Source organism: Lonchura striata, chromosome 14 (assembly GCF_050655825.1).
Source record: "Lonchura striata isolate lonStrDom1 chromosome 14, ASM5065582v1, whole genome shotgun sequence".
NCBI lineage: Eukaryota > Metazoa > Chordata > Aves > Passeriformes > Estrildidae > Lonchura > Lonchura striata.
The window spans coordinates 4,293,297-4,314,525 of NC_140716.1; the positions used below are offsets into that span (position 1 = coordinate 4,293,297).

Here is a 21,229-nt window from a genome sequence, read left to right on the forward strand (position 1 = left end):
AAAGTAGGAAGACAAAACTTAATATCTTTGAGCAGCATTTATTTGCTCCTGTAGCTCTCCCAGGACTGTCCCTGTTCCATTGCAGCACCTTTAGCAGAGATGGCAGCCAGCAAAAGTGGGAAATCCCCAGGGACCAGGAAAGCACCAAAATCTTGCCAAACCCCAGCCTTTAGAGGGTGAGACTTTTTTGCCACCAACCAAAACATCCTAAGCTAAGTGGAATAAGGATTTCTGTTGGAAAATGAATAAATTACAATTGATACATAAGGACTCAGAAAATAGCTGGGTCAAATGCTGTGGTCTGTAAGCACCCAAACTGATGTGTAGACCTAACCTGTCCCTCCAGGTAAACCTCAAAGCTCTTGTACCTCTTTTCCACTCAAGGAGCAGCTGTTTCCATTTGTGTTTCTGACACAGAACAACCACAGATATGCTGATCTCATTGTGACTGATTTCAGGGGAAACAAGAACACAGATTATTGAAAATTCCAATAAAAATATGTGGTCTCAAAGGAAGAAAAAGATAATGTAAATGTAATTTTTGTGTGCTGTAAATTAATGTAGCATTTAAATGTTTTGAATTATAATACAGTCTGTAAGCATAGCAGACTTTTTTAACTTGCAAGAGCAAATTTTGATTTATCTGAACATCAGCACCGCAATATAAAGCAAAAAGTGCTTAGAAACATACTCTGTTTCAATTACTTTATTGGAATCAAGCCCTTGTAAGTCTCTTTAAACATAATTTTGACCAGAGGGTAATAGATTCATCCTCCCACTGGATTTTAACAAATATAAAATGTTCCACAGAGAGCTGAGTTGGTTTTTTTGTTTATTTTTCTTTCCAAAGGGTACAACACACTGTATTTTCAGTTTTTGTTTAAAGGCAAAAAGAACAACACTGTGATCACAACTCCAAATCTCTATTCCCTAAAAACAAACCAGCCAACCCCCCCAAAAACTGACTTGAAAACACAGGCAGTATTTGCATTGGGAAAAAATGCCTGATAGCTTTGCTTTTAATCTATCTTTACAAAGCTCTCTGAAGATCAAAGAGGTCTCACTCAGACAGCTGCATTTTCATGCCAATGGCCAGCAGAAAGAATGGCCTTCAAGGAAACTGCTCAGTGAATCCCTAAGTAATCAGCCAGCAGAACAGAGGATAAAAACCTTCAAAAAGGTCAGTGGAGATGGAATAAGAAATCTTGACTGTTAACTTCAAGGTTTTTTTGGTTGGGGCTTTTTTTTTTCTGTTTGTTTAACTCCACTACCCTGGAGTTAAGCACCAACTGTGGAATTTCGCTGTATTTGGCATCAATTTCTCTAAAATAAAGAACTGTGTTAATGAAAGCAGCAACTGCTGTGAAAGGACAAGAAACATGCGAAATTCAAATCACTGTGCTGTTTCTGCTCAAGATAAAATGCCTTTTGTTTCTTATTTCTAGCACTACTGCTTAAGCAAATATTTAAAGAACAGCAAAAAATCCCTCAGGATATTAAAAAATCAACTGAGCAGATGATTAACCTCACTATGCATTTAATATAAACAATTAACAAAAAAAATATACAGAATCAATTAAAACTGTCTTTTTGTAGCATAATGAGAATCTAACAGACTCATTCTAATCACATAGCAGCTCTTACCATCTGAACAGATCTTATCCCCCATCTCCACATTATTTCATAAACTTAGCACTGCCATTTGTCCTCAGGAGGCTCCCATGTGCTGTTTACCTTCATTTCCCCCCTGGATTTCTGGGGGAGCATTTATGCAACACTTGTGTCATCATTTTCTGTGCATCTCCAACTCACCAGGCTGGCAGCAATTGTACTGCACCAAGGGCCTGGTCACACACAGCGATTCTGAATCAATTCTGCATGTGCCATGAGGCTGAACCGAACATGGATGGCTGCCAAAATCTCTTTCTACAAAAACATCATTTCCAGACGGAGCAGGAGAACTGGTGCAGTACAACCAGGCATGGGGGACACCAGGCCAAGGAAACAAATGACATTGAGAGATCCTCAAGCAACTTCATCACATTCCCTGCTCTGGGTGTGTTACGTGTTTATTCCTTAACTAAAACTGTTTGCATTTGCATTTTTCGTTACATAATTCTTTCCCTCAGTGTGAGTTCACACCACAAACATGCCTGTACTTTATTCTAAAGCTCTGAGGTGATGAAAGGTGACCTTAAAACTCCAGTATCAGCACAACAAGCCCTGCTGTCACATTAGCACTACTCAAATGAGCATTTCCAGCTTCCTCCCCTCTATCAGCCTTTTTGTTTGGAGATATGGGGAAAGGTCCTGCAGCAACTTTTTCATTGAAACATCAGGATTACTTTTAAAACTCTGAAGTAATACCTGAATGATGAGCAGGAGTACTTTTTCTAGCATCATTTAAATTGATAAATGGGAGGAGACAGCTCCACAGGATCCCTGACAGATCTCCGTGAAACTCTGCACCACGGGTTCCAGATGACGACAAAGCAAAGTGCTTACTAAGAGTAACTGGGAGTTTCAGACTATTTTCTATATAGGCCAAAATGTACTTGATGAGGTTGCAGTTCTTTACATCAGTTCTAAAGTTTAAAAAAAAAAACCACTCTATTACAACAGTCTTAGCTAAAACTTCCCAGGCTTACCTCAAGAACTGCAAAAGTGTTGCCTCTCCCTTCATCCCACTGCCTACACAAGCTTAGAAATGACCAAAGCATTGAGAATGTTCTCAGTGAACCTCAGCCATGGAAAAAGCTCACAAGACTCCTACTTGACTGCCAGTAGAATTCAGCCAGATTTATGTCTGGGAGCTTAACCAGAGGGCCAGGTCTCCTTCCTGGCCATTCCATTAAGTGAGAATTTCCAGGGACACAGCCCTGAAGGCAGGTGGCCCAGGCTGGCTCATCCACAGCACACTGCCCGAGCAGAAGGGTTATGCTTCATAGTACTGGGCTCTGAATCTCCCTAGGTTTACTGCAGATGCTTTAGATATCATTTTCTGTATATTTATCTGGTCAGAGTGTGTGAAACCACTTCAGAGTACTGGATTTAGGACCTGGAACTAATTCTCTTTTCCTTGCCTGGAGATTCATATGAAGACATGATATGAGTGGGTTTTTGAGTGTTGCAATGCATTTTACTCTGTTGTGCTAGTAACTTCAGACAAACCAAGGCTGGCACAACATGGGGAAGACACAAAAAAGAAAATATTTAAATAAAACTCCTACTTGCAAGTATTACTAGGGAAATTAAAAAAAAAAAAAGGATGAATCAGAATTAATTGCACAACTATTTATAACACATCTCCTACGTCATAGACACACTCCTACATTTCAGAATAAATCCCAAAGTAAACATGGTACTTCACAGTTAATTTTAATGGTGAGATTAACCTCATTACTGGAATAGCACAGTCTCAAGTATGATCCACAAAACACAAACTCTTTGACTGCTAGGAAGACTGAAAAATCTGGGTACAATTCATGCAGCTCTGAAAGGGAATTTTGTCATGTTTCTGGCATTCAGTGCTTCTCTTCTAAAATATTCCTTATATTCAAGATGGAAAACAATATAATGTTCATTATCTTTGGAAATATCTCACAGAATTCACTCTGGCTATGCAGTGCAGCAGAGGGAAAACAGCAGGACCTCCCCATTGGAAAGATTCTTATCCAGACTAACCAGTATTTTGAGGAACCTGTGCCATATGCATTGTTGACTTTGTTGCTCACTTTCCAATATTACACATTAACACCATCTCTGCAAGATAGTTTGCAACCTCGTTCATATGCCAGCAAAGTAAAAGAGAAATTAAAACAGATGCTTAATGAGTGTTTTCAAGTTCAGGAAGGACATGGCAGATATTTATTTTACCTTCCAAAGGCTGTTCCTGAGCTGTACCTGCCCCAGGGTGTTGAGCACTGGTTATGTGACAGCCTGGATGCTGTGAGGTCCAGAGGTGTGACAAACAAGAAAGTCGCCTTGGACCATCCTAAAATTTGAAGACTGAGAAGAATCTTTGAGCTTCTCCCTTTTCTCTGGTTCTGGAGCCTTCCAGGTTAAAATAATCAAATGTATCCATGTATCTCTCTGCTTTCTGCAGCTGCTGGACTCTGTGTTTGCAGTAGCCCATCCCTGATGCAACTCACAGCTCCTTACCCCAGCTCAGCCCCAGGACACCTGTGCCCTCCAGTCCAGGTAATCATCCACTAAACTTCTCTGCAGCCTGGAGTGAACCAGTCTCAGTCCCTCAGCTGCTGCTGTCCCAGAACTGATAGCATTTACCTCATTGCCTCACACTTCAACTAAGAATTCAACTTGCAAGAGAGAGAGAGAGAGAGAGAGAGAGATCAAGTGTGAGAGAGCAAGACCAGAGAATGAGCATGAAGACGCCCTGGAAATTTCAGGGGGAACAAAAATTACAGATGGAGAAACTGGCTTCAATTATTGAATGGCTTCTGCAGGACAGCTGATCTTTCAGAGGTTCAAAGAACTCCCAAAACTAGTAAACAACAACCAAGACAGCCTGGAAAAGCACAGGAAAGAAGTTTTGTTTTTCTTATCTTCCTCCTGGATTCTAGAACTGAACTAGGTCTTGAAGGGAAGGATGTCACAGATTTGTGCCAGGAGATTGCTGTGTCCCCAGCTGGGAGCAAGGGAAGGGGACACCACGAGCTTTCACACAAACTCATGTTTTTGTTATTGCAACACACAAATTCATGATCTCCTTCTGATCACACAACTCATCTTCCTTCACACAATGCAGGGATTTGAGTTCCCAGCTCCCAGAGCCTGAGCTTGACTTTACTTCTGGTCCTTGGACTTTGTGATAGGTGCTGGGGCCACTGGCAACTGAATGAAAGTGGAAAAGGAACAGATCTAAGAAAGCCTTTGAAGTAGCACAGAAAAATTCACTAGAGAGAAGGGGTGACAGGCTGCTAGTGTGTGAACTCCAAGCTGATGAATCACATATTTTTCCCGTAGACTAACCTGCTTTATTTATGTGGAAAAACAAACAAAAAATGTATTTTGCTAAATTACTCTGATTATTGTGATCCCCTCCCTGCTGAGTCAGTTGTCAGCTCACAGCACTCCTCAGATATGCAGGAATAAATAAATCAGGAATATGCAATGTAAACCAAAGAAAGGAAGCATAAAAAAGCACATGAGTGGAATGCACCACTCTCCCCTAGGAAAATTCTCTGCCATGATTTTAGGCAGGATACAAAAGAAGGAAACCCTGAACTTTTCCCCATGATGTTGTGTTTTAAAATTGCTCCACCAATGTCAAATATGGTAATCTGACTCTCTGAAAACTCAAAGCAACACTGATAAGTTTGTTGTGTACACTTTAAGGAATTTGACAGTAGTTTGACTTTCCAGTTACTTCCTTTCAGTTTTATTCAAATCACCATAATATTTTAAGAGTTCAGCTGTGATGTCATCTTGTCACATCAACATACATGACAAAATAGAGATAGCAAAACTTATTCAATCCCTGGATCATGGTCAGAACAGCTCCATGAAATTGTCAAATAATTCATTTGTACCAACTTGGATCCCTCCTGCTTATTTAAAGTTAACATGTGTTGACTTCAAAATCTATAAAAAACAAAACCTGTGGAAACATGCCAGTGCCAGAACCAGATGTTTTTCACTTCAGCATCACCCAGATCCTGCAACTATGCAAATCACAGCTGCCTCCAGTTTCATCACATTTCTTTCTCATCATTCATAAAGATATTAAACAATGCCTGAGTCTACTCTATAAATTCTGTACTCCTAGAATGCACACACATTCATAAAAGGTGAGGATGCCTTTTGTTCTTTCTAATACAGCAAATATTCTCTTGAGTCTCTGCTAAACCTTACACAAGATTGGCTGTAGTAATGATAGGCTTATACCGATATATAAAATATAATCTCCTCCAGCCTATATTCCTATTTTATATTGCCCTATGATCAAAAGAAGATTCAAGTTTAAGAACATATTCTTACAAGAAGTCTAAGTAATTCAGCATGCAAGACCAAGAGTCTGAAAGTCAGTAACAATCAATGAGAAACAGTATATATAGTGCATAAAATACTTAAACCTAGAATTTCTGCTATTCTCAATATAGTATATTAATTGCAAGCTTTTATAATTGATCAGAAACAACAAAAAAAATCTTTATTTATTAAATAACAATTTTGGTAAATAAGCTAAAATTAATTCTTAATGGTACACTATACTACCATGTGTGAGCTGCATGATGAGACACCCACACTTTAAATTCCCTTGAATTTTTCCTTCAAACATTGTAGCTACAAAGATTCCTTTGTCAGGAATCAAAGGCTTCCCAAAGATCAATAAGCTCAGCAGCAAGCTTTTGATTTGGAGATATTTACCTACTTATTAACAAAGGGAAACAATAGAAAGCACTGATCAACAGCAGAATACAAATACCCACAGCCACACTGGGTATTTTACCATTGGAGGAATAATGCAAGTTTCTTAATGCAAAAGTCTCCTGGGAAAAAAGGCCTTACACAGATTTTTTTTGCAACACCAGTAAGCCAATAATACCTCGGACACATAAGAGCCAGGGTCAGCTTTTCCACTGCCCTTGCAATCTGAACGATGATGGTTACACCTTCTTCCTAAGGTAAGTGCAAGAACTTGGAACTTACAACAAAAAGGCTGAGACAACATTTCTGGTTTGAACAAAATCAAACCCTGCCAGGCCTAGGATGGGAGCATCTTCAGTGGAGACATTTCAGTGAATCAGGTATTGGACTACAAGTAGAATACATGATCATTCAGGTACTCAGAAATCAGAGTACATTTTTTCTCCTCCCTTCCTGTAGGTTATGGAATGACCCCCTACCACAGCTAACCACCCACACAGCCACTTGTTCCCTCCCCCCAGGCAGGATGAGACAGAGAATGAAAGGAGAAAAGACATAGGCAGGGACAAAAAATGGTGTAATAAGTGAAAGATGGTTTGAAAAGTGAGGGGAGTGGGGAGAAGGAACAAACAAGTGATGCAACCAACCACTTGCCAACTCTCGCAGGCAGAGTGGTGCTCCCAGTCTCTAAGCTACACCCTTGGAAGGAAACCCCCCCACTGTCTGTTCCTTGGGTTTGGGGTCTGAGGGGGTGTTGTTGCTGAGCATTTGATGGGATGGAGTGACCCTCTGGCCAGTTTGGAGCTGCTGCCCAGGCTGCAGGAGAAGAGAAATCCCCAGCACTGGGCAGGCAGTGCTCAGCAACAGCCAAAACATTGGTGGGTTATCAGCACCATTTCAGCCACAAATCCAAAACACGGCACCATCTGCACCACTACAAAGAAAATTAACTCCATCCCACTACCCAAAAGGATCGGGCATAAGTTATTAATAGATAATACCTAAGATAAGAATAGATCAAAATCTATTTAATAGATTTAAAATCCGCTTTCCATCTGCCTTGCCTATACAAGTGTCAGTGTTTGCTGTGAATTCCACTTCTTATCAGCAAATCCCATGGGGACTTGAATCTACAATGAAAAATTCTTAGTTTCAAGTAAAACCTTTTATGATTTTAGTAAAAAAATCCAAGGCTAAAAATGCTCTAAAAACGTCAGGAATTCTTTCTGTTTTCCATCTTGTCCTGCTCTTTCTAGCAATGCTGTCTACAAAAAATACCTCATTTCTGTATTCCAAAGAACACCAATAGAAATCTCTCTCATCCCCAGAGTAGCCACAGATTTAAAATTCATGCCAAAGAACTGTGGACACTCCAGTACTGAGTCAGGTACATCATATTTATGTCGAGCCATTAAAAAGGGTTTACTATATTTATTTCTGCAAACATCCTGCCTGCCTAGACATTTCTAAACTTTATGCTCCTATATGCAAGAAATATATGTAAATGGAGTAGCCACTGTAAAATACTCATCTTCTGCTCTTCTCATCTTTTTTCTTGGTTGGGGAAGAGAGAGGAACTGAAGATTCTATCATCAGTTTGAAACAGAAATATTATATACGCTGGGTTATCTTGAGGAATTAAAATGTCCCTTGGTTATCATATTCCAAAGCAAAACCTATTACACTTACTCTGCATATATTATGAAAGTTTTAAATCCCATCTGACATAAATTCAATTAAGCACATCCTTAGAAGACGGCTGTACAGGTAACGGAACGACTCATAAGGATGTTTAAAACTTCATTAAGGGATAGAGGTAAATTGTATTAAGATTTATTCAACTAACTCAGCAATAAAATAACTCAAATGCATTTCTTAGCAGGAATCATGTGCGCTGACTAAATCAGTGCCTTCTGAAAAGCAAAGGAAATGTTGGGGAGCACCCATTTTCCATAATTCCTTCAGGATTCCTTCCACATTGTCCAAATGGCCTTTTTGTGGAGCTGCTTCACTGTGAGGCCACTGAGGCCACCACCAAAAGGGTTCAGAGACACAAATCCATGGGCATCAGCTGTGCTCTCACCCCCTCCTGGCCCCACACACCCAGAGCCTCTATGTTATCCACAAATACAGCCCAGTTCTCTTAAAAACAACAACCAGAGCACTTCATTTATAATTTCACATGCCAGGAGGGATAGCAGTTGGGAACCTGGCTATTGGGAAGTATTTGAATGCCTTGAGAGCAGGAATTCTTCTCTATGCAAACAGGAACACAAAGAAACAGCAGAGAACACCCCCAGGTTTTATGGGGACTGAAGCACTTCTCTATTCAGAGGACTGCATTCATACTAGCTCTTAAACCCTCCCCCCAGAGTTCTAATGACTTTGTCTTTAAAATTTGTTAATAACTAGACTACTTTATAGAGATTTTTTTTCCCATTTTAGTGATTCATTTTGCTGTTCCTGGAAGTAAAGTGAACTTATTCTGAGAAAAAACAATTTCCTTCGAAGTTCAAAGGCAATATATGGATTATCTCTAACTTCTTATATAAGAAATGTAATCCTTGTTGAATATAAATGTGCCATAGAACTTTTCATCTTTCAAAACAACAATTTCACACTTGCTCACCTTAAAACAAATTCTGATTAAGGAAAATAATCAAAATGATAGCAACATTCACTGATCCAAAGTTGAAAGCAAATATTACTCTCAGCCTTGTATCAGAATATTTACAACGATTGTTTTTAAATAAAGTATCTCCAGCACTGAGGAATCCTTTGCTTAGCATCTAAAATGAAGTCAAGTTTTTAATTTGGTTCTTAAACAATCACACCAATAATGATAACAGCTGCACCCTTTATCAAGGCAGAAAAGCCATCCTGCTGTGCCAATTCATCAAGAACATGAGGCTATTACAACAGAGAGAGTTTAAACCTGTTTAGTCTTGATTATGCTGGTGGGAAGGGAAACTGCCTCCTCCTGGCACTCAGCTGGAGCCCGTTCTGCTGCCTGGGGGAGAAATACCAAAGGAAAGGTGGGAAAGGTGAGACTGCCTAGAGCACAGCCAGGAGGTGAGGGATGTGAGGATTGGCTCCAGCCAGCACCTGGGACACTTCTGGAGCTCCATGGTCCCATTCCCTCATGCAGGAGGGACATGGAAAAGTCTGAACTGAGCAGCTGGAGGGCCAGAAAGACACTGGGAAATTGGAGAGAGCACAGAATGGGAAGGAGCTGGGAGGGGGGTTTGTAGTTCAGATGGGACACTGCAGCTCCTGCCTTAAACAAGGAGCTTCATTTTCACTAGAAGGGCTGGCAGCAACTCTTGCAAAATTCCTGAAAAAGTTCCACCTGCTGCCACAGTAACTTTAGAGTGAGGAGATGTTGGTGACTATCAGGAATCAGGCTCAACCCTTTGGACAGCCACTTGCAGAGCACCAAGGGAATCAAAGCCTGAGCAGGGAATGTGACCCAAGCTGTAAAAAACATAAACATTTTGTGCTTTCAGCAGCCACAAAGATTCATTAACTTCATCTTCAGTGCAGTCATTAATAAACAGGGCTTTCTCTCCAAGTGCAGCAGAAGGTTCCCCAATTCCAGTCCAAAAACTCTTTTGATACTTGTCTTTTCGAAAAGAAAATCAAACAGCTCCATTCCAGCAAGGACAGATGGATTTGCCACCCAAGGAAGTGAGAGTAGAGTCGTGGAAGACTAAATGTATTCTAAGCCCAAACATCATTTTGTCCAGGCTTTTTAGATCCATTTAGTAACTTTGAGGGGAAGAGCTCTCAGTAATAGCACAGAAAAAAGGTCCCTTGAAAAACTGCTGGATAGAGTTAATTACAGAAAATGGAAAATGTCCGGTTGTTTATTGATTATACTTTTGTATTTAAGAATACCCCTACATTTAAAGCACCAGGCTGGGAAAGTGATATTGATTTTAGCTTGATAATTACAACCTGGATAGTCCCTTTGTAATACAAAGCTTTATTCAATAAAATATTTACCATGAAGTTCTTTGGGCCATACAGTACAATCAATTACCACCCATGATTTCTTGCAGCAGCTAAACATTAACATGGACATTTGAACAAATTTAGCAAGGTTTTTTTGTCTGCTTGGGCTTTTTTGTTGTTTTACTGTTTGGGTGGTTTTTGGGAGGGAGGTTCAGGTGGTGTTAATTCCTGGGGAGGATTCCTTCATTTGTTTTAATAACTGAGACCATTAATACTACCTAAAAGAGTAAAACCTCCTAAAATACTAGCAATTTTCTTCACCATGACAGAGCATAATTATGTGTTCCAAGCTTTTTACTTGCATGCAGTAAATAATCAGCCTCAAACGAGAGAGACATTTCCAAATTCTTTTGAGATTAAACAGTACAATTAACATATTAAATATTCAGTGGTTTTTAATTTCCCAGTAGCCCAAACTACATTGCCTTTAAATAATACAGCACTCAGTATAGAGGTCTAGGTATATAAAAACAAGAGAAATGCAGAGACAAAAATAGGTCAACAAACATGCAATATAATCGATATTTATGCCTATTACAACGGACTTTTTCTGAAAAAACAGTTGGTAATTTAATTAGAATGCACTAAAAAAGAGTGATTGATAGTTCAGCTAAATTATACTTTTTCCTTATCATCATTTGCTTTATGATTACCTGTAATTAGAGATGACTTTCAATCAATTGAAATAAATCTGCAACCACTTAATGAAAAATAGTCTGAGAACATTTCTGAGCAAGGAGGGTCAGCAGGCCATGAAAATACTAAATCTAAATGTCTAGAAAAGAGTATTGAGGATAAGAAAGAATATTTTATATTTATCTAGCTCACTGACAATATACTCAGTATATTAATTCTTATTCAGAATTGAAAATAAGCTTAAAATAATGTATTCTAAGATAAGCTTTTCCAGTCTGGGATGGATGTGCAGGTCCAAATAATCATTTCTCAGATGCTAGAGTTCAGACAAGGTCAGTTACCATGAATTTATTTAGGCAATAAAATAGATCAAATTTTTTCACTCAAGAATTAATGTCCATATTAAATATTTATACTCTTTATACAATATAATTAATGTAGCATACCTTGTGAAAACATTACATACTGACATATTTGCTCCAAAAATACATATAAATCCTTTTTTCCCTCCCCTCTCCTCCTTAAATCACTTTACTCCTCCAATAGGGGAATTTAATGCTGCAGAAGCAAAGCAAAGAAAGCCATGAGACCCTGCTGGTCTGTTCCACTGTAACACAGGAAAATCCAGCAGCATCCTGGAAACCACACTGGAGCCAAAGACTCTCCTGAAAATTACATCAAGCCAAGAACTGGAGTTCTGTCTTCTCTCAAAAGTCTATTCTATACATTGCTAAAATTGAAACTTTTAAATCTTTTAAATAGTCAGCATTATATGAAATCTGTCACTTGCTGTCACCATAGGAGTGATTTTAACTTTCACCAGAACACTGTTGGCATCCTGAATTCTACCTGCAGGAAAAATAAATAACATTTGTGACAGAAACTAATATTTCTAAGTCAACACCATTTTTTCCAAGGTAGTTGCATGAAGTAATATCACTGTGGGTTTTCTTATAATAGACATCATTTGTTAAAGATCAAATTGGAATGGCATATGAACTTTCTCACATCTTTTCAATTTGTTCAGTATATTGACTATTTCCCTGATTTATGTACCAAGATGAAATGCTGGTGATGGCTACATAAAGATCTTTAACTGTGGTACAAGAAAATCCCTCAGCTCTAATGGTTCTATTCAATATTCTCTGAAAACAAGCATTTAAAGGTATAAATAGGAAACCAGGAATCTACAAATTAAAAATACTCACCAAATATTCTGTAGAAAATTGGCACAACAGTATCCACTGCTGTTTTATTTCATAAATGCTAATGAGAGCCCTTCAAGAGGAAGCCTGAACATCATTTTTAAGCCATGAACAGAATCAAAAGCAGCTCCTCAAAGAAGCTTTTACCTTTCCAAGTTTATAAGCTCTAATATATTACATTACTTTTTTTAATTACTGGGAATCTTGCATTTAACAAGCCTTTTGAAGTTAAATTAGTGCTTTTTAAAATCACACATCAAAGTTCAGAAAATGCTGCTGTGCAACAGTTACCCCAGTGTTAAATGCCTAATAACCAGAAACAAACCAGAATTTGTAACCTGTACTTATCTTATTTCACTGTTGGCAAGAACCTGACCAGGATTTTCAAACATCTGTGCCCAAGCTCAAGAAATGACATCAAGATATACCTCCAGTCCTTCAAATGCTCATGTATTTTGATTATCTGAGAGTGATCATCTTGAAGTGTAGTGGAAGTGAAGTAAGATGAGGAAATGCAGAAGTGGTGCTGTCTGTGATTTCAGTTCAGCACTTCAGTCAAGGTGAGTTCTCAATGTGCAGCATGTTTAAAAATCCAGTCACTTACTCAGGCAACTGTATCTTTATTTCAGTGTTAAATTTGGACAGGTTTGTATTTATATGAACATTATAATTTATCTCTACAATGTTTTCTTCTAAGATGCTGCACAGACAAAATTCTAAAAGTGCTACTCCTGTTATATCTCTTAGACCAGCCCTGTATTTTATTAAAAAAAAAAGAATACTGCTGTATTTTTTGTATCCATGTGTACATAAATTATTTCAGGAAAAGACAGGAGAACTACTACTATAAGAAGTAAGAACAACCAAGTTCTCATTTAAAAAAAAAAAAAAACCATGTTTTATTTTTAAAAAAGCATTGTAGAATATGCTACTGGATCAGCAATTAAAAATAAACCCCAAAAACAAAAAGACATAGACTCTTAGCTCATCTTCAAGGGGAAGCCTTAAGGCAGAGCATTTCCAGCTCTCTTCTAAGTTTTCACCAGAGGATTTTTTAGCACTTAATCCATATTCTCAGGACAGTGTCTAGATTTGCCCTGTCAGACAGACACAGAAGCATTCTCAAAGCATGGAAGTCACTGCAAGTCCAGCACCAGGTGCCCCAGGATGCCAAAACCAGCGAAGGCTCCGGGGTCTGGCACAGGAGAAGTGCAGAGGGCACAGCCCCACCCTGCTGTGACAGCAGTGCCACCAGGCTCTGTGTTTCAGACGTATTTTTGGAATCAGGAGGTTTCAGCTACTGCAGCAGAGTGAAAAGGAAAGGTTCGGCACCTCTGGAGAAGTTTCATCACACCCATGAGGGTCCTGGGCCAAGAGATAACAGAAGCCAGGATGAGCATGTGAGATGACCCTTTCAATGCAAAGCCAAACACACAAAATGCATCTTCCTGCTCCCCTGGCAGCAGCTGGGCAGCTGGGAAATGGAACTTTCAACTTCTCTGCACAAAGGAATAAGGAGGTTCAGGCAGAGAACAGAAAACTCTCTGAGAGGAGTGCAGGGAACTTCTGCCATGGGCTCTCTCTGGCTGAAACTCTTTGGAAAAGCCTGAAAGCTCCTGCCCTGGGCATGACTGCTTTTGGTGCTCCAATGCTTCTTCTCTAACTTCTTCTCTAAATTGTTCCTATGCAACTAACAGGAATCTTCCCATGACTACAGCATCTTCTTGTATTAGACAAAAACCTCCAGAACAAAGTTCAGAGGCTGTTAGTTTCAATGCACATTTGTTTTTCCAGATCAATGGATCCAGTTTAGAACAGGACAAAAACAGTGACCTCAATATAGAAATATAGATGTTAAAACAAATTTATTATGTACTATGATCAACAAAGCTCTTCAAGAAAAGTAATTTCCAAATCTATACTCAGAAAATAATATTTAAGAATAATTCCAGAGAAACAATCTTGGCTTTAACTGTAAAAGAACAGGTTATATTATTACAAGAGCAACTTTTTCACCTTGAAGCTTCTGTAATTCTTTGAATCACCATCCCTCTTTAATATATCCCCTCCCATGTGCCTGAGGCAATACAGTATTCAACTACCATAGTGAAAACTTGGGTTTGTCCTGTGTGCTGTGCCCTGGCTCTGTCTAATGTGACCCTTTTTGTGCTGTATGGGATACAAAGGAGCAGCTTATACAACCATATCAAGCCTCAGTATTCTGAACAGAGTAAAAATAGACAACATTTATTCTGGAAACTCAAAAAGAAAAAACGATGTGACAGAGAATTCTGACTGAGAACAAAGGTAGAAGCAGAGGCTCTGTGTTCATTTTCTTCCAATTAAAAAAAAAAACCTTTCTATATTAAAAATGTTAGCTGAGCTGCTGTTTACCAGTATTAAGTAAGAGTCCACTGGACTCAAGAAGCCACCAGACAGAGTTTACCAGCTGCTGCCATAGTCTTCAGAGTAAGTTTGGGGAGTTTTCTGCCACAGACTCAGCTGGGGCACACAACTTAGCCTTGTTATTCGAATGCATGGCAGTGCCCTGTAATCTGTCTGTTTTCCAATGTATTAGATTAACATTTATCTCTTTAAGCACACAGCTTATCTGTCAAAAAAATCCTCTACAGTGTCTGGAGCAGTGTCTCCAAACAGAGTGTCCTAGTTCCACACAGGCTGTTATTTAGTGTCCCAATTTTCTTCACTTTGATAAAGAAGAAAACTATTCAGTTCTGACAAGTTGATTAACAACAATCAGCATTATTTTGAGAAAAACAGATCAGCTTTTCCCAGAAAAACTGCAAAACTACTCTCATCTATTTTTGACATGGCAGAAATGTACATCAATTCCAAATATGAATGGCAGTGATAAAGTCAAAGCAGAATTAAAGTAGGTTTAAAACTCAGCACGAATTACACCTTCTAGCGAGCATTTTTATGCTCCAAATGCATGACTCTATCCCAAAATTGTACTTTGAAAGATGCAATATTTTCTACAGATTCTAAAATGTTCATTTCAAAATAAATCTTTCTAACCTTATAACCACAAAAATAATCTCCAAAAATTAGATTGAAGCTGTTCTGCTGTATTAGCAAGAGTAAGAAAACAAGCAAACAAACAAACAAACAACATATATTTTCTTTTATTCTATTGTTTCCTTCTATTTCTGTTCTCTAAGGTGTAACACAAGTCATCCCATCTCAGGAACTGCACTGGTTCTCATTTACTTCCCCAAGTCAGATTTTATTGGCACATCATGAATTATTAGGTCAATTTTGACTTCTACATTCCCATACAACTCCCCAGCTTTTCCAATTAATCCTACAGCAGGATTCAAAAGATGTGCTGCTTTGCAATAAATCTGTTCCAAGAAGGTGGAATTCTGCACTCAATATTGTTTTTCTGTCCACCTGATAATTATTGAGTTTTCCCATGCAAAAACGGTTTTTAAAGATCCAAAGGAATTGTATCGAAAATCCTAAATTTGTTATAATAATCTGCTCACAGGTTTATGGGTATAATGTCATAATATGTATTTTTGAACATGTAATATTTTATTATTAATACTAGATTATTACATATTATTATTAGACAAGAGCTCCTGCTGCTGAAAAAGTGGAATTCTATTAATAATAAATTCAGGAATATGCAGCATATGATTTTTCTTTATGAAATTATATATCTGGATCAAAACCTGGGCCATCACTAATAAGTTATCTTATAACCTAATCTTTGTAAGGCTTAATGAATTTTGATTGAGCACAGCATTCCTAGATTGGAAAATTAAAGGATGCTGTGACAGGGAAAAAACTAAAATGCTGCAGGTAGCTTCAGGCAGAAGTAGGTGGAAATAGGGCCTCACTTTGCACATCTTGTGGTTAATAATGTGTTATTAACAATAAATCCTTCTGCTGCATCCTATCACAACTGGGTAAGTCTCAACTATCCGGATTACAAATAGTATTCTTCTAGGAAGAGCATTCCAGGAAATTCTGCATTAATTATAGTAATTTGCAAGCAAATTTCAGCAACATTGTAGGGTGTGATTTCCATCTCAATCAACTGTACCACATCTCGAACAGAAACAAAATCATCTCTGAGAGAAATCTTCTCTTTTACAGTGGGGAGTTCATGGAGGGATTAACTGCACTGACAGCACCAAAAATAGATTTGATTTTTACATTTTCAATTTTGCCCCTGCTCCTCCTCAGCAGGCAGTAACTTTCTCTGTTACTTTTCTACCAACTTGCATGCATTTCCAGTGGATGAACAGGGTACACATTAAAAATCTCTGCAAAGGGACACAGAGTGACTCCATCTGATGACCATGGTGAGTGACCCCATGTGTTTGAACTGGGAGGCCTTGAGTGCTGGGAACAAGAAATACAACCTATGAACAAGCTTTAAAAATTTCCTTTATCACACAAAAGCCCATTTCTGTCTCCAGGCCTCCTCCCTCTCCCCAAAAAAATCAGATTAATGGCAGTACCCATATTTTTTTTATACAATGATGTTTTTCCCCTCAAGAGTTGATTGCAAAGAAAGCACTGAGTAATTAACATATTCTCAGTGCTCCTCCTCATATCCCTGTCTGTATTCAGAACATTCAACACATTCCTCTGCAGTAATTTCAAGCAGTATTATTCAGGTTTTCTGTAAGATTATTATGATTAAATATAAATAGGTAATTTCTATTCAGCTTCTTCCCTGACAGAAACTTTGGAAGCCAATTTTTATTTCATTATATACAGAAGATACATCTCCAAACATCAAAACAGTCTTTGAATATCAGTGTCATAAACAGGACTCAGAAATTCAAAGTTAAAAATGAGAAGCTGGTGTGTGGATTCGTGCTAAAATTTGGAATAATTTTCAATCCTAGACCATAACAGAAGGAAGGCAGCTCATCACATTCCTTTGTCCACAGTAAAAAGCCACAAAATAATGCAGCCTCGCTGGTAAACTGTGATTTTACACGGAATTCCGAAATATCCCAGTTGTATTAAATGGAAATGATTCAGCACTTGGGTGGAACATTTTAAGGAAGTTCTGCCACCAAACAAGCCAAAGTCACCACATCTCCCTCAGCCAGTGCCACACAGGCTCCACCACCACAGTCCAGGCAGAGTTCAGATGTCACAATCAGGCCCTTGCTGTACAAATTAAAGTTATGAAATTATCAATTTGACTGAGAATTCCTATTAACGTTCTTTATTTCATGTCCTCTAAAACACTTGCAAAGAAGACTTCTTATATTTTTGGATCACTGCATTGCAAAGTGGCTGTCACAATGTGTAGAACAGGATTTATCTTTTGAACCTTCTATGGAAACAACTGTGAAAGGTCACCAGAACAGACTACAGATAATTCTGTAAAAAAAACCAGTAAAACAAATCACTTCTAAATCAAATCACACTACTCAATAAAACAAGATGTAAAACCTGCAATCATGATATAAAACCAAAAGTAAAACAGTATTCATAGTGTACTCCTGTCAATAGGGTTTTTACTAAATAAATGAGAAACTTTGCCTTAAAAACAAATCCAAAATACTTGATGAATTTCTTAACATGGAAGTAAAAGTACACTGATATAAACCATCTCAGGTTCAAGGATGCCAACCCCTGAGGCACAAAAATTGTAATTACTACTTCAAACACTCACAGAGACTATCTGGTCTTACCACTATCGAACTGAATAATCTTGAAACACAAGTAGTTGATGTAAAATAAAAGTAGTAACATTAACTGTAACAAAATCACAAAACAAAGTTAAGGAAGCCTCTACTTAGAACTGCTCTTCTTTCTGCATTAATAACAACAAAAACCATTGTGGTTGTGGGCTTTATTTAATAAATGTAAGTTCTACAAAGGATAAAAGTATTTTTTTGCCAGTAAAAATAGTTATTTTCATCTAAGTCCAACACAAATGAGAAAACTAATACCACATCAGTGGCTTATTAAATGGAAAGTTTATAATTGACCTTCCCCTTCATTTGCTTGCAAAGCAGGAGCTGAAATCTCTTGCCAGCTAAACCACTTTTGTTTTTACATATGTACTTTCAATACTGAGATTGCACATAAATATAATTTAAACTGACAGAAAAAGCCACAAAGAAACAGGATTTTGCATCGTTAGCATTATGCAGGTACTCTCTTGGTGCTGTTGGGAGTTTTCCTTTTACTCTCCCTTGGGGGAAAAAAAAGCAAAAGGAAAAATCCATTATTTTCTATCTATCGAGATACTGCTTTTCCTACTGGGAATCTAAAATGCCTGATCTCAGTGTGAGATCTCTGAAAGCACTAGTAAGAGAATTCTCCTGATAAGAATGAGAAAAATAAAAATTACAAATGGCTAAGTCAGCCTTATTACCTCCCTTGGTCACTTGAATTCATTGCTACTTAAAAGCAACCAGTTGCAAACCAATTTCCATAAATAAAAGGAAAATTACACACCATCCTTTAAATCTGAAGTGTTAAAGAACATTGTCTAGAATTTAAAATGAGCCAAAGATTGTCAACTGCCAGCAGCATTTGTGGCAGGAGCAAACCAAGGGAGGAGGTGGGAGCTTCTACAAAAGAAAACAAAACCTCATCAGAAAACAAAACTCCACTAGCATTGGAGAGTGCCTGGAAGGCATGGACTAGACACAACTTCCTCTTTTATTATTATTATTTTTGCTCTTTTAGGCACAAAAACCCTCCAAGAAGCAGTGTGGAGTGACAGTGAATTATAACACAGCCAGGGCACCTGCAGGAACTTCTTGTATCTGACTTCAGCCATCTCCACTGCTATGACTGTTCTCAAATAACAATTTCCTGAAGTCTCCTGTTTTCCAGAATGAAAAAGGATATGAAGAGATGAAAATATGAAAGAGGTATTGAAAATAACCTCTTACCACAAAACAGAAAGAACAGATGCAAAATAAAAATTAAAAAAAAATTCTCCAGTATTATTTTAAGAAGTGGTGGCATTATCTGTGGAGGATGAGCAGAACACTGGAGTACAGTGGAATGCAGAACACCTGCCTTTACTAAATAAGAAGCACATGCTTTAGCAGAACATCTTGTAGTGGTTAGAGAGAGAAAGGATCAAAGATCCTGCATCAGCACTGTCAGTTTGCTCAGGAGTGATGTTTTTCCACTCAGTGTGGTGCAGATCTACAGCACTCCAAGCACTGAACTGCCAGGGGAGGCTACAGAGAGCTGCTTCATTTGCCTGGGAAAAGGGAGTACCTGATCCATATGACAGCCCAGAGCTTAGGAGGTAATTTAATTTTTTCATGAGATTATTAAAGACCATGAAAAATACATCAGTCTCCTTCCACAAGGACAACTGTAACCATCAGTTCTAAACCTGTTTTGCTAAATGTCATCACATGTTAAATGTAAGTGCTTGGCTTCCCTGGGCCCTGGGGAGCATGGCAAAGGAAAGGCTGGTGTGGGAAACACTCACAGCTCCTGACCACTGTGTGGTCTCATTCACAAATTACAGCATTTTGGGGACAACACTGAGCCAGTTGTCAGGCAGAGAGCAAAAGATGTCAAAACCAGTGTTTTACACTTTATTATGACCTTCCTGAGGTGCCCCACACAACCTGTGTGAAAGTTGCCAGGATGCAGGTGATTATTTACCCCAGCAATTTGCACATCACATCTTTTCTCCCCTCACAGCTCCAGAGCAACACAGCCACAGTCCTCCCATCACTATTTCAAGCTTCCTTTATTTTAATGAGAAGTGAAGTGTTTCGTGTTCTCTCTATTTATTCTCATCAGGCCACTGTAATGAAACTCAGTGGAAAGTTAAATATGAGCAAAAACAAATACACAAGGTTAACTGCCATGACCAAAATACAACAGCCCTCACCACTGAAAGGGAGAAGGCAAAATCACTTTAAGATCTCTCTTTATAAATACAAGTTCGTGGGGCATTTTTGAGACTAATTTATGACAATAGAGAGAGGAGATTTTCTAGATATTTATGTAGCATGCCTGCTAATCTGTACTTATTAGACTATCATCTTAATTTATCTCATGATAAGTCAGCTATCATTAAATTACTGATAACTTTATAGTAGAAAAAAATTCAGTCATCTGGTAGCATAAATTTTTATCTAAATGATGTGGTTTCTGTTCACAGCAAAGTACGTTCAGCTGAGCAATATTTCAGATGACCAGTTTGGGGGAAGCGAGGCTGGTGGCACTGCAGCAAGGTGCCCACAACTGTGCGCAATGACATCCACTACAAATCTAAATTATTTATAAATGCTGGAGAACACTGGGGATTTACTGACTTGGGAATGTGCCAGAGTCATAGTGTTCACTAAAATGCCCTTATTTTTAAATCTTTCTTAGTCATAAGGGTACCCTCTGAAGTGAATCATAAAGAATACCAGATGCCATTTTAATCATCACTGGCAATGCCTTTCCAATCTGCAAACCACCAACTCACACAAAACCCCTGTGCAACACAAACCACAGCGGTTCTTTCACAGCTTCCTGCCCAAGAGCAAGACTTGCTGGTGTGCAGTCTGCCCAAATCAAAAGCTTTCACACCTTCTCTATTAATCCACACACCAAATATTATGTATCTAATATCAATGCTAAAAACACAAAAGAATGGTAAATAGGATCTGAGATTAAGACTAAAAATTCCGACAATTCTGACTCAGTTCTGACTGTTGATAATCTCCAGTTTTGGATGAATCCCTTTATTTTTTCATGCCTCCATTTATTTCCACAGACCATTGAAGGATTAGCTCAAGCTTCTAAACCATTTTAAACAAAAAGGGATTTCTCTATAATTGCTAAGTAATACAATTACTGAACTGAGAGAAAGGAATTCTTTTGAACACAAGTTTGCTTTTACAACGTGCTTGTTCTGATTATAGTTTTTTATGGCCCAGTAACAATGTGGAAAGCATTTAAACTGGCTTTACCATTTATATTAGGTATTTTTTATTACATGCAATGCGTAGCTC

At 38.3% G+C, this 21,229-nt stretch overlaps 1 protein-coding gene across 9 annotated transcripts in view; it reads right to left on the reverse strand.

Moving 5' to 3' along the window:
* Positions 1 to 21,229, reverse strand: part of SDK1 (sidekick cell adhesion molecule 1) — a 378,688-nt gene that overhangs the window by 309,937 nt on the left and 47,522 nt on the right. The gene's annotated exons all lie outside the window — the stretch shown is intronic.